General features: G+C 41.3%; 1 protein-coding gene and 1 long non-coding RNA gene across 45 annotated transcripts in view; one reads left to right on the plus strand and one right to left on the minus strand.

Annotated features, from left to right (window-relative positions):
* Positions 1–15,230, plus strand: part of ZBTB20 (zinc finger and BTB domain containing 20) — a 500,505-nt gene that overhangs the window by 102,910 nt on the left and 382,365 nt on the right. The window contains exon 1 of one of the 44 annotated variants that reach the window (XM_083437069.1): positions 11,944–12,041. The exons of 42 other annotated variants lie outside the window; for them this stretch is intronic. The gene's annotated coding sequence lies outside the window, so the exon portion shown is untranslated. Of the gene's footprint in view, positions 1–11,943; positions 12,180–15,230 lie in introns of those variants that run through there. One more of the 44 variants, XM_083437070.1, reaches the window with a different exon arrangement.
* LOC310676018 lies at positions 120–11,821 on the minus strand. The gene is made up of 3 exons (XR_014510357.1): positions 11,467–11,821; positions 3,420–3,472; positions 120–283 (listed from the first exon to the last, which is right to left on the minus strand). It is a non-coding gene; the product is annotated as an uncharacterized lncRNA (long non-coding RNA).

Raw genomic sequence — 15,230 nt, forward strand, 5'->3', positions numbered from 1 at the left:
TTGAAGACACACAGGGAAACAGAGTGTTCTTGAAATGGTTTCAATATCTGTAGCGCAATAAGTGAAGGACCAGTTTGATGTAGTCACAGTAGCTTGTGTAGCTGAGCAGATGGGTTCTTTGGTAAAGTCTGAATATAAGAATCTGGAATAATGCACTAGCATTAATGAAATAATACTAATTTTAAGAGATTGAATAATTAATTTTCTTGCCTACTTTCTTTCTATTCTACATATACCTTGCCTTCATCATGGAACCCAGGTGACATTTACTGTGACTCTGAATCTGGAAATCGGTTTTCATAGGTATCATCAGTGTTTCGGTTTAAGTTTTGTAGCTTGCTACAGACAGACAAAGGCACTTCCACATATGCAGATCTGTAGGTAATAGGCATTCTGAATCAGAACACAGAATCCTCATTCCAGCCATGCCTACTCTTAGGAATGCTTGAGGAATTTGATTCACATTTTTCAGATGTTCTAATGCAGTTCTTGGTTCAAAATACAATAAAATAGCAAAAGATTTAAAATGTGTATTTTGAGGGGAAAACCCATTTAGAACTGGGATTTTTTTAAAGAGGAAATATGTGTTAAAATACCTCCTCACATTTCCACCCTGCTTTTTCAAAAAAATCTAAGATTAATATGGAAACTGGACTGAATTGACTTTTGGATAGACACATGGGAAAGTGACATGAATGGGAAATAGCCAGATTGCTCATCTTTTGTTCACCTCCACCTAGATCAGATTGAGTTACCATGATATAAGAAATAATAGCTCTAAACCTCCTCGACAGGAAACCTACACAACTGGAAATATCTCTTGATATTTGGAACATTACTCCAGTTCATTACAGAACCCAATGGGAAGTGTTACTTTTTATTGCTGGGATTTAGAGCTAGGATCACTTATGGAAGCGCCATAGCTCAGTGGTAAAACATCTGCTTTGCCTGCAGAAGATTCCAGTTTCAGTCCTTGGCATTGATAATGGGCTGATAATGTTCTGTTCAGAAACCCTGGAGAGCTTATGACAGACAGTGTAGAAAGTACTGCGCTAGATGGACCTTATGGGCTGACCCACACTGAAGGCAGCTTCATAGGTTCCTGTGCTGCAGTGCAATGATATCTCTTGTCTCCTGTACTGATCTTGCTAATTATTCTAGTCATATATTCTGTAAGATCGATTGATCGATAGATTTACAGATTCATCTTGATAAAGAATGACCGCTATTGTCTTGCCAATGAGCGACAGTTGAGGGTTGACGTGCCATTTTAGGATGTTCTTTCTGTCACCTTCAGCCACCACGGAGGCTCACAGGTTCCCGCCAAACCCATTCTTCAAATGATCCAATCCGTGGCAGGCCTGGGGGATCGGGGCCTGGCCATTTACTTAGCCCAGTTGACCACTCTGCCCAGCATCTAGTGGGCTGGGAGTGTCACCCACCCTTCCTCTCCCTTCATTAATAGTTGATTACTGCCCTAACCATTTCTTTTCAGCTTGCTGGGCTTTGCTGTGGTCTTTTGGCGGTTGCTGTATTCGGAGCCAGGAAGGAATTTCCCCTGCTCTGCAGGGTTTACCTTCCCCATAACTCTAGTCACAACTTTGGCGGTTTAGGCCTTGGGTGGAATCCTATAGTCTTTCAACCAATCGGAGTGTGGTGAAGTGGTGACTCACCCACCTCCTGTTCCTTGTGGCGGCAATAACAGGGTACCCCGTTAGAGGGGTCTGGAGGGAAGTCTCTGTCCAAGGAGCCAAGTGCGTAGGGCTAGTAGGCCACAGAGCTTCCCTCAGCATTTGGGGGCCATCCGTGTAAACCTGTGTTTTGCAGTGGATCCACCCCTGAATAGACCCTGTCATGCCTCAGTCCTCCAGCAGGGGAGGGCTGAGAGGGATACACGCTCAGTGTCTATGCCAAAGCTTCCTACATCTGAAGTCAATAAAGTTGTGGCCATTTGAATCCCAGACAGTTGTTGTGTCCATTCATTTTCCACTCAGCTAAGCGCACCTGGAAGGGGGACTCTGTGGATGGACACACAATGTATTTCAAAACACAATGGGAAACAAAACACAAGTACAACTGTTATTTTCCTTCTTTTTTGTGTGTGTCTTTAAAAATGGCTCACCCTTATATATTTTTTCAGCTTTCCCAAACATCCATACTTTAGTTCATCAATAACATAAAAAATAATAATCCACACAATCACTAGATATCATTAACAAGGGGGGAAATAGTATTCACCAGTTATCAACTACTAGTTGATCTGATATATTCAGCCACCCCAGCCCTAATTCGTTTATAGTTCATCCTAAACATTGATTAGTTTATCACTTAATATTTTTAAGCAAAAGAAAGAATGTCAAACTTAGTGGAAGGCCAGGAAGAGACTTCTATTGAGAAGGACCTCAATCTGGTTGCCACTTATGTCACCTCTGAGGATGCCGGAACATGAAAGTGATTCTCTGAGTACATCTTAGTACATTTTTAAGAAACCTAGTGACAGCCCTAATTTTCCTGTCTAGTTATGCTAGCTTTCTAGTTTTATTATGATAAGAGCAAGCAATTGAATTAATTTTGTATGGATTTTTCCTTGTCCTGGTGTGTGTGACCTCTTCAATAGCATTAAAAGTATGTGACGTTATATACCATGTTTGTAAACCTCTGGGAAAGCTAGGTCTGCCTCAGATATATTACATTATAAATGGAAAACTGCATCTAATCTTCATTTTAGTTATGTGTAATTAACATAATTCATGTTTCATTTTCAGGAACATGATAGGTAGCCCACCTCTGCTGTAATAATATTATTCAAAAACTGTTGCCTCAAACGTGAACCAGAACAATTGGCCCTTACCTTGAACAAGAGTGAATTTGGTCTTTTTGTTTCTCACTTAACTGCTTCAGGACTTTCATATTGTTAAAATAAGCAAAGAGTCCTGCATCTGCAACCCATGAGGCCCTGAAATCTGCTGCTGAATGAATATTGGACATCTCAAGATCCTAATAGGAGCCAATGAACTGAGTAAATGTCCAGCGATACCAGCGCAATTTCTCACTCCACTGCAGGAATATAGTAGTTGGTCCCCCTACATGCTGCCATCAGCAACCCAGAGAGAACACTTCTGATTCATCTAGGAAAACAGTAGCTTATATATAACATTTTACTATTAATAAGGTCCTGTTTTTACTGAGTTATAACTGTTTTCCTAGTAAAACTGAAAACTTTAAACATTTCAGCTCAAGCTGTATTCTTATAAGCCTCCCACATTTATACCCATCTTCCTGGCAGGCATCCCAAAATATGTTTGGGTTAAGGTATTACACATTACATTTGATGAGGCTTTAGCGTTCCCTCTTGCTCACATCAATCCTTATTTCTGTTTGCTCTTATAATTTACAGTTAATGAAAGTTCTAAGTTTACCTTTGTTTTTGTTGGCTTCTGTACAAGAGACCTTCAGACTTTACAGTCTTCCACTGAAATGGAAAACAGAGTTAGGAAAGGCAAAAGCTAAGTGAATAGTGCCATTTTTTAAGAGAGGATTCTAGATGCTCGTCAGTACTGATGTGATGCTGTCGGAGAGTAAGGTGAAGGTAAAAGGACCCCTGACCATTAGGTCCAGTCGGAGAGTACTTTGCTTTTGAATTTTTATATACAGCAAAATGTTATCCTCTGTCCAGATTCACATGAGAACATTGATCTACATGTTCTTCCTTTTAAAAACATTTACTGCTTTACATATGTATTAAATCATGCAATTAATCAGAAAACAACCACAAACACTCCCCACCACCACCGTTTACAGAAAAATCAGGCAAAACACAAAATATATCAGGATGACACTAAGGTTGTTGGGGTGATAACAGTCCAAGCTGTGAGACATTCAAAGCTCATAATAGTATCTATGCAACCATGTAATATGCAATGCGGCAGGACCTGCCCTGCCATTGGAGTCTCTATTTGTATATTGGATAAACAAGCACTAATCAATAGCAAATGTCTCCTTCTTTTTTGATCTCTGGTCGCTTGTAATCTTTGCATCAATTTTTCAAGAAGCCTGGTCTCCCATACCACATTGTACCAATTATTTAGAGTAGATGTTCTGAACTGTTGTCTTGCCTTTGTAATAGACTGGATGAGAGCCAACAACTGAAGTTCAATCCAAATAAAACTGAGACACTGTTAGTGGGTGGTTCCCTAGACCGGATGGATGGGAGGTTGCCTACTTTTGATAGGGTTACATTCCCTTTGAAGGAACAGGTACACAGCTTCCATTGCTATTGCTTGAAGCTCAGGTGGCCTCAGTGGGATGGAGTGCCTTCCATCAGCTTCAGCTGGTGGCCCACTGCACCCCTTTATGGACAGATATAGCCTCACTTCTGTTGTCTATGCTTTGGTATCTAGGTTAGATTACTGCAACACATTATATGAGGAGCCGCCTCTGAAGAAAGTTCAGAAACGTCAGCTGCTGTAGAATTCAACAACTAGGTTTCTCACTACGGCAAAATGGTTTGCGCATATTCTGGCCCATCTGCACTGACTTAATTTCTTGCTGAATTAAAAGTTCTGGTTTTCACCTATAAAGTCTTAAATAACTCAGGACTGCAATAGCTTAAGACAGTGATGGCCAAACTTGGTCCTCCAGCTATTTTGGGACTACAACTGCCATCATCCCTGGCTAACAGGACCAGTGGTCAGGGATGATGGGAATTGTAGTCCCAAAACAGCTGGAGGGCCAAGTTTGGCCATCATTGGCTTAAGGACTGCCTCTCCCTTTAAATTTCCAAATACATGCTTTCTGAACCTAAAATGTTACATGTATTGGAGATTCCACCTCATCTTATTTTCTCAAAGAATGCCTGGATCATCACTAAGGGAACAGGTGACATGTTGGATCTCACATGACTCTGTACTTTCTCATAGATATGGACGGAAAAGTTATATGACCCATATTTGCCAGTTACCACAGTGTGGTCTTGCATCCTTGTTCTCAAAATTTAGATAAGGTTAGGGGAGCAAATTGTTATGGTATAATATCTCACCATAGTACTGATTCTCCACTGTCTGTTCCATTTCTCTGCAGCAGGGGTGATATGTTTCAGCACACTTGTCATGCTCAGCGAGCTGGGACAATGAGTGAGGCAGAGATTGGAAGTGACTTTGAGCAATACTAAGTTAAAAATAAATTGCTGGAGAGATGTGAGAGGGATTGCCAGAGGATCACTTCCTCGAACCTTTAAGAGACAAATTTCCTTGCCAAACTTTCATTGTAATACGATTGCAGTAGGAGGGAATATATTGGAAACCCAAATAGATCCCTAAAAGATTTTACTCTTCAAAGAAGAAAGTATTTACAAGTATGGACGTGTAAAGTATTTCTTTGAAATTTGTCTGCCCTCCCCTGTACCTATAGCACCACTGTTTCCATAGCTATTGATTCCTTAGGAAACTCTTCAATACATAGATGCCTTCTGATCACCTCAATGCAAGAGAAAGCACAGCAGAAGTTGCTATACACAGTCCATTTCATCCTGGCATTAAAAGCTGCTGCTATACAAGATCAGTTCCAGTCCTCAAAACCCATTAACATCTTAAATGCTTGAAAGCAGTGTATTTGGATGCTGTGCTCTTTAAAGGCACTGCTGCTGATTTATAACAAACTGTAAAGACATACAATGAGCTTTAAAAAGGTGCTTTACTGAAGCTGTTGCATTGAACAGATGCCACAAAACCATAGGCACCAAACTGTAAAGCTGTATTAGTTCTTCAGCGATGTGTAAAGAATATCTTGCTGTAAAGAATACCCAGCAGTGGAAAAAACACCTGCTACTAGTCTTCCTGGGCGTTGGGACTGGATAACAGCATACATCAGGGAAATTCCCTGGCCTGTTCCAGAAAACAAACAATATAGTTATGCATAAATTAAATGTCTTGAGTTTCACGAAATGAGTTTGCTCTGTCTTCTTCCTGAGAGCCCTCCTCCCACTTTTTCGTTTTCTACTTTTCTCTTTCATGTGGCCTATTAAAACATAGTGCCAAAATGTAACAGCCAAAAAGATGGCTAATGTCAAAATGCACACCAGTCCTGTAGCAACCAGCCCCTAGGGGTTTGATTATCACTTATTCTGTTCGTTCATATTTACAGTATTTCTGTACTGCATTCCAGCAGTGTTGTCAAAGCGATTTAGGTTTTTTAAAAAAAGCCATTAAAAGCAGTTTTTACTTGATTCTAAATAGAAAACATTTTGATGGATGAGGAGGTCGTTCCATAGCTCTAGGGCAGTGCGTGTGTGTGTGTGAGCGCACACACAAATCCCACCCCTTGCTGGTGACTATCTAACAATCAAGAAAGATGACACCTGTTGAATCTTCCAGATCCCACTAATGCAATGTGCTCTAATGTGTAGAACACGTTAGAATATTCTAATCTAGACACTTCTAAATCATAAATGACAGTGGTCAAGTCTCCCTCTGCCAGCATCAGGTGCAGCTGGTGAGTCTACCATAAATTGGTAAAAACAAAGAAACAAAAGAAAAAGTTATAGCTGCATTTCAGGAGAAGAGTACCCCCTGATATCTGCCCCCAGGGCCATTAACAGGTGGAAAATTGATTGATTTTTTTCTATTTAAAAAGTAAGTCAATTAGAAAGTTTTAAAACAAAATGCAGAGGCAACACTAATGCTTTGGCACTTGGGAGAGAGCACCTGGATGTTTAATCACTGAATTACCAAGCGATCAGAGGCCGGAACGTTGACTATCCACATGTGAGACTCAAAAGGGGGCACTCCCAAAGCAGCCAAAAATGCAGGAGAAGCTCTATGGAGGATGATAGTAAAGTGGTATTACTTGTTTTCTATACTGCCCTTCATCCAAGATTCACTGGGAAGTTTGCAATATAAAAACATAGTTCAATCTGTGATCCTGTTTTCATGGAGGCACTATCTATATCACAGTAGCTGTCATGGGGGACAGCCCCCCTGTCATGGGGGACATGCAAACAACAACTTAGATGCTGGCCCAGTTTATGGATCGGATACTGAGTCAAGTCATATCCCAAATGTCAGTTCAGTTTACTGTGTGCAGCATTCTGTTCTTCAATCTCTTAATTTTTGCCGGAATTTTTCTTTTCCATCTCTTGACCTGGTACACATAAAGGAGGACAGTGAAGGGAATGATTCCATAATTTTCCACATGATCTTCTCAACATTATTGTATGATTTTGTAGTAGCATATTGTACTAAAGAAAAAAGTATTATTAATAGTTAATTCTTTCAGGAAGAAAGTTGGGTATGCTACAATGGCTGCCATGCTGTTCCTATAATCTCTGACTTGCTGTCCATCCCACATGCTATAACCTCACATCCATTACATTCTGGTTGTAAATATATTAAATGGTACTTGCTTCCTGTTATTTAAATATGATTGACTTCTAAGTGATTTGTTTAGGATTTGGAAGCCCATTTCTTAAGTGCATTGTACTTAGTTTTATTAAGAATGCAAATGGTTTTTGCAGAACCATCAAGACACACTGTCAATCTAATGTAATAGGATATGGTCTTTTAGTCTTTAAATCTATTATTTGGATGAAGTTCTAGATTGGACTGAGGAAGTTCTAACTCTGTTTTCTCCTCATACACTTTCATTATTTTTTTAAAAATTGACTATCTTGATACTTTTTGGCGCTGTGGGTTAAAGCCTCATCGCCTAGGACTTGCCAATTGAAAGGTCGGCGGTTCGAATCCCCACGGCGGGGTGAGCTCCCATCGCTCGGTCCCAGCGCCTGCCAACCTAGCAGTTCGAAAGCACCCTCAGATGCAAGTAGATAAATAGGGACCGCTTACTAGCGGGAAGGTAAACGGCGTTCTGTGTGCTGCGCTGGCTCGCCAGAAGCAGCTTGTCACGCTGGCCACGTGACCCGGAAGTGTCTGCGGACAGCGCTGGCTCCTGGCCTATAGAGTGAGATGAGCGCACAACCCTAGAGTCTGTCAAGACTGGTCCGTACGGGCAGGGGTACCTTTACCTTTACCTTATCTTGATACTTTTAAGCAGTTATTATGTTGTGGCTCAATGTAGCCTTACATGGGGGAAAATTCCTCTATCCAACCAGTTCCTAGATCTATTCTTTAATAATAAGTGTACTAAATTAAAATGTAAACAAAAATGCATGAATACTAACTTTTGGATTGTGCTAATGGTTTTCAGTCCATGGAAGTTTATTCCGTAATAATTAGTGTTTAAGGTGCCACAAGACTCTTGTCTTGCTGCAATGTATTTATTGTGGTTATCACTGTTGAAATTAAAGAAAAACTAGAACAATGCATCTTCTGATACAGTCAATCAGAATGAACATAGGATGTTCTGTTCCCATCAACTTTGTCTATATTAACTGGCAGCAGCTCTCCAGGGTTTGAGACAGTCCTGTCTTCCCTAGAGATATCTGGAAATGTGAGGGACTGAATCTGGTGTGTTTTGCATGCAAAGCATGCACTCTACCACTGAGCTAAAACATAATTCAGCAGATATAGGGACCAATCAGCTGCATCTACACAATTGGTTCTGCTGCTCTTGGCGGATGTCCAGTTGGCATTGACTTCTTCCACTTCTTCTTTCTCCTCCTCCTCCTCCTCCTCTTCTTCTTCTTCTTCTTCTTCCTCTTCTAGTATTTGTACCCCACCCATTTGACTAGGTTTCCCCGGCCATTCTGTGCAGCTTCCAACAAATATAAAAGCATAATAACATGACAGGGCTTTATTTGTGGAATGCCATCCCTGGTTGAGATAATATTTGAAATCGTTTTTATAATACTTTTAAATTATTTATTATTATTATTATTATTATTATGATACCCTGAGCTCCTTTGGGAAGAAGGATGAGATAATAAATAAATAAATAAATAGATAGATAGATAGATAGATAGATAGAAATACACATTGGTGAGCATCAGGTAGCTTAGAGGACCCTGGACACTGAGGTCCAGCACCGAGGGCCTTCTGGCGGTTCCCTCACTGTGAGAAGCTAAGTTACAGGGAACCAGGCAGAGGGCCTTCTCGGCAGTGGCACCTTCCCTGTGGAATGCCCTCCCACCAGATGTCAAAGAGAACAACAACTACCAGACTTTCAGAAGACATCTGAAGGCAGCCCTGTTTAGGGAAGCTTTTAATGTTTGATGTATTATAGTATTTTAATATATTTTTTGGAAGCTGCCCAGAGTGGCTGGGGAAGCCCAGCCAGATGGGCGGGGTATAAATAAATTATTATTATTATTATTATTATTATTATTATTATTATTATTATTATTATGCAGAGCTTAGAACAGGGCTCACACTTCTTCTAAGGTTACCTTTACCTGAAGTTTCAGGTGTGCATAAAGTAGAACTGGGCAAAAAATTCTGATCAGGAACAAATGCAATACTGCCAAACAATATTCTGGATTAGACAGGCATGATTTTAAATGCAGGTGGGCAAGAAGAATTCCCCCCGTTTGGCACTGTATACACCTCCTGTCTCGATCAACCTAGTGTCTCGTTCAGACACTTTAAAGCGCTCACCTGAGGTTCAGATCCCTGTTGTGTTATCTTAGCACACGCGGATAAGATGACCCAGTTTGCACCAGTTGTTGGACATGTACAGCATTATACAATATCTTGTCCACCTAAGTACATGTTTGAATTGGGATTCAATTAACTTATGCCTGTTCTGACATTATGAAGACACACGTTTTTGGTAGTTTTCCAGGTCCATACATGTGTCTTGTGTCGAGATGCAAGTAATAATAATGATAAGTATGTGCCTTAATTCAGGTCAGCATTAAGAACATTGTGATTTGTGTACATCTTATATTCCCGATTCCCCATCTTTGCAAATGAAGAGGTTCCTCCCTTCCTTTTCTTTTGAAGTTCTAAAGCAGAACTGCTAGTGACCCACTTTTGTGAACAGTTCTCTTAACTAACCCCTGTACTCAATCATACATTTTTTCCTCTCTTCCACCCACTGTCTGTCTAGCCTGGTTTTAAAATTTTATATATGTACTTTTAAAAAATTGATTAGTTGGAGAGCTGCCCGTTCTTCTGTGCTGTATAATAAGGATTTTTTTTTGTAAAAAAAACCCCTGCACACAGAATTCTGTATAGTGTAATTAAAACTGACCCAGATTTGGACCTGAGAACACCAGGACTTAGCCAAACTTGCCATGAGCTGAGTTCTGATGGCAGATGGGAACTAATGAGGACATACTATACTCCAGAATTTCCCAGCTGCTTGGCTCCTTTTTTGTACAAACAAGGTTTGGAGTGAAGTCCTGATCCCAGGAGTATGTTCAGCAAATGTGCTGCACCCAGCGTTTTGGGAAGCGAGGCAACACTGACAGCCTGTTTCAGAGTATTTTTAAGGCCTGAGTTCCAAAGGGCTTTTAAAATATAATTGAACATTAATGCAGACACATTATATATTAGCTTCCTTTTCCACCAGTGTTGGAAAAGCCTACCTGCTTCAAGCACTGCTTTGATTTCATGCTTATGTTCCTCCTGTCCCAGGACAGAGCCAGACTTTATTGAATAGGGTGCACTAACATCACAATGTATGGGCTCCGTATCCTATAGGTTCCATGATCTGTTCAACATCCTGGGACTCCTCAGGTAGATGTAATTGAATCCGGCTGTAGCAGCTGTAGCTGGCATGTGGTCCCTCGGATTGCTAGCACCTGCTTATTTTTTTGTAACTCACTAGAGCAAAAGTTGTGCCAAAACCAGCATTGGTCTTGGAGCGGATAAAGCACTCCACATCTTATATCCCATTCCCCTTCCAACCAAGCCGCGTAATTACTGGTGCCTGCATTAATAAATTCTGGTAGTGAGCAGGGGTAGGTTTATACCGCTTCTTGTCCAAGTCTTCCTTTAACAAGTGCTCTGCCAATTCCTGCTCTCCTCTCCATAAGCAATAAGTGACAGGCTTAATACTGATCAGGTGCTCTGGATTGCTCTGCCCTCCTTACAAAACTGGGCAACCCAGCACTTTCTATATCCAGTTTAAATTACAGGCACCAAATTTTATTTGCTGCTTGAACAGTCTTCCTGGCAGTTTCAGATGAGTCTTGATATCTAGCAAATGACTGCCTGCTCTTCTGAGCCCTGCTTTTCTGCTATGGATTCTGTAATTTTGACTCTATTATTGTTTCCACAAAAAAGCTTTTGCCATTTTAAATTGTTAAGACTGTAAGGTGCTCCTAGAGCATTTGTTTTTGCTACAACAAACATGGCTACCCTTTTAGGAATGGTTTCCACAATATAAATGTTTTAAGGTGTACACTTTGAAAGGGAACATGGAAGTTCGTACAGCATAGTAGGACTACTAATCACCACCACCACCACCATTATTTATTAAACTTGTTTACTGCCCTTTGTATGTCACCATTTTGGACAGCTTCATTGCTGCATTCACTATCACTAGGTAAGCTGAATGATGAGCCCTTACCAGCTTTCAATTGTTTTCAACCAGCCATCTCCTAACCTATTTCCTTGCATTAAGCTCTGGAGTATACCAGGGAGCCAAACGGGCTCCATGAAGTGAGAGAGGGCACTTGAGGTGATCGTGTCAAGCCATTTGGATGTTCCAGAAGTCAGCCAGGGATTTGATAGAAGTCCCAGTCATACCAGCCAGAAAACCCTCCAGAGCCATCTATGAAGCCATTGGATTCATCTTTCTCCAAGGGCAGATCATCCTGATAGGTTCCCCCGTCTCTGCAGAGGGGGAAAAGTGCTGAAAGCCTAATCTCAACAGAAAGTCATCTAATGATGAAAAAGGACTGTTGTCAATACCCGCCCCCGCCTCCCAGCTTTCAGATAAACTCACTTCCTGTCCAGTTGAGAAAACAAGGTCCAGAGTGTTGCCTGCCACATGTGTTGAGCCAATGACATGTTGGGACAGCCGCATGGTCATAATGGCAGCCATGAAGTACTGAGCTACTACTCCAAAGCCAGTTGCCTTGGCATGGGTGTTGAAGTCCCCCAAAACCAGCAGTATAGGGCTCCTCAACATGAGTCATAAAGGTGAGATCAGCCTCCTCATCCATAATCAGATAGTGGATGAGGGAGGTCTCACTCAGAGTTTACCTGGCATTCAGCCACAGCAGCTGCAGAGCCCAGGGCAAGCTGATAGGACAACCGTAATTCCCCAGACTGGACAAGGTGTGGTCACTTTCTACCTGTGCCCCTTATCCAGCCTGCCTACCCCCACCCCATACTTTCTCTTGTCCAGAACCACTGTGACCAGGGTTGCCCCTGCACTCTCCACCTCCTCTCTTCTCAGGTGCATCCTATATCCTTTAATTTAAAAATAATAAAAACCCAAAATTTAAAAACCCACAAGCTTAAAAAAGTAAAAAAACAATTTTAAACAGGGCCATAAAATCAGCAACAACCCCCCCCAAACACCCCCTAAACAATACCCCCAACTCAAGAGTCTGCTCAGCCACCTCAGCATTTTATAGCTGGAGTTAGCCACGGCTCTGCTTACCCAGGCCAGGTAGAAAAGGCCCACAAGGCTGGGATGAGGTGCTTATGGAACCCATCACAGTTTGGTTATGCATTTGAATTGTGAACCTATGGTTCACATATGCCTTACAAACCTGATTTGCAAATATTGATCAAATCATAGTTTACAATTATAGTTTGGAAGGCAAATGCAGACCATGATTTGCCAGCTTGCATGCAACAGCAAACTGTGGTTTGCCACAGAAGCAAGGAAAATGGAATGCATAACAAGGAGAGAAGGAATGAGTGAGTTAGCCTGAGACTCACTTGCCTTTTATATGAACTGAGCAAGTGCCTGTGTCCATGCTTTTGCCATATATGATTTGTGAAGAGGGGTGTGTGTGTTGGCTTATCACTTAACACAGAGACATATACTTTCCCTTACCTTGGTTCACAGTTGTTCATTATATCTGCTGTAGCAATATAATTGCCTGCCATTGCTTTATTTTGTTTAACATACTACGTGTGCCAAAGTATTGTTTTAGTTTGTTTTGGTTTTTAGCCAAAAATATATATCAATAAATAATTATGAGGTGGGGGGGGGGACATACCGGCATACACAAACAAAAAAGCAAATTAAGAACACAGAGAATATAAAAGATGCTATATATGCAGCAAGTAAATAAATCCTTATATGTCAATCAAACATAAAAGGTTCCTTGCATTGATACAAAACATGGAATGGAAAAGGCTTTCATTTGTAAGTTTTTTCAGTCCCTGCTAAGTACAGAGAAGCACACTAGTGCATCACACTCTTGGCTAGACCTGATGCTCCCCAGAAGGACCAATCCTGCTGGACGATTTAGCTTATTAGGATTAGGAAGATGCTTCCAGGTTTCCAGTTTGGCCTGATAACCAAACAGATGGGATAGGAGGATTTTAAATGACCAGAAACCTTCACAAGTTATATGATATTGTGGAATATTCTCTAGTTGTGCTTAATCAGAAAATGTGTTGTATTGGGTTGTTCTCCCAGGGAAGCCATTTAGCCTAATGGCCCACTGAAAGGCAATGAATGGGTAGCTGAATAATCGGGACAGTGATGGCAATGCTTTAGTTTTGGCTAATGCCACCGGGTTAAGTGATGTGTAGCCAGTTGTTTAATGAGTAAAAAGTCTAGTATTTTAAATTGAGCCATATTTTGTTAGATCAGTGTAGGAAGTTGAAGGCTCACTATCTGTGTTGAGTTTTATATGCATTTGTTGAACTTCGTGTAAGATTCTTTGGAATATACTGGCTGTGCACAATCCTTTTCTGTCTTGTCAAATGTACATTTGTAGCAATGCATCTTACTAGTAGTTAATTCTGTTGGATTCCGAGCCTTTATCAGCAGAAACTGGCATCTCTCCCAGGCACCCGGCTCGGTCTCCTGTTGACCTCCCGGTCTGCTCTCCCGGCAAGGACCAGGCAGAGGTCACGATAGGCGATCCTTCTCAGCGTGAGAAGAACACACCACTCTTTCCTGCCCCCCCGGCAGGGGAAAGAGATAAGACAGAAACGTATTTACATGGCTTTTATTTCTGTCTCTGCAGTGTTACAAAATCATGTCTGCTCTCATCAACCTCCAGCAGACGAATCCCTGCAAGCACTTCCTGTGCAGCTCATATTACACTCTGAGCTAATTCCGGTGCTGTCTGTTTCCCACAGACACTCCCAACATCACATGACTTTTCCCAGCAATCAGCTTGCAGCATCATTGCTTCAATATCGTAACATACTCCCCCATTTGATTCAATGTGTGCTGCGAGATCCAGAGAAGAAAACAAACAGTTGTTATACATATAACGCTCCCCTGTTGTTTCAGTTCCACCCTTGGAACTACCCGCCACTGGTTTCCCCAGTGTACCTCTCTGGTTGTCTGATTTCCAAGGAATGAGTGCATCTGCATTTCCTTGGCTAGTGTTACGCTTAGCAACTCCCTGTTGTGTCTTTGTCTCTGACTTAGACACAGCTGTAACCTGTCTTGAGTTGTCAACAATAGTAACACATGCTACAGCTGAGTTAGCAAACTCAGGACTCTTTGGAGAACCAGTTCCAATAGTAAACAGTGGTTCATCCTCCACCTGTGAAGGTCTAGCCATTGTGTGAGATTTCCTCTCAATGACTGTGTCAACTGAGCTCTTCGAGCTATCACTATCACTCTCAGTACCACTGTAATCAGTAAAATCATCATCATCATCTGAATCGTCCTCAGTGGGAAATGTGTAAACAACTACTCTCTCCTGTTCAGGAGCACTCTCTAGAAACTTTGTGAGAATCACCTGACCAGATTCAGACAAAATTACTCTGTAGAGACCCTTTTCATAACCCACAAAAATGCCTCTGGCATTCTTCACCCCATCTGGAGTTTCTGTTCTGACTTGAGATCCAAAAACCTTAAAATGTGCGACAGAAGGTTTTCTGTGGAACAGCTTCTCAAAAGGAGAACATTCCATACCTTTGGAAACCGTTCTCACCCAACAATAACAATAACATGATAGAGACTCCGCCCAAAACTCATGTGGCAAATGTGAACTCAGCAATTGCGCCTTCATCCCATTTTGCAATTCTTTGTTCACTTGTACACAGACACTTCTGTTCCATGCATCTGCTGAAACAGCAACCTTGTGCCTTATTCCTTTCTTATGCAGGAAATCCTGAAAATCCTGTAAAAGAAAAACTGGCTTTTCATCTGTGAAAAGACAATCAATGTTTGCATCATGAATA

This window comes from Podarcis tiliguerta (assembly GCF_965153285.1).
Source record: "Podarcis tiliguerta genome assembly, chromosome: 4".
Lineage (NCBI taxonomy): Eukaryota > Metazoa > Chordata > Lepidosauria > Squamata > Lacertidae > Podarcis > Podarcis tiliguerta.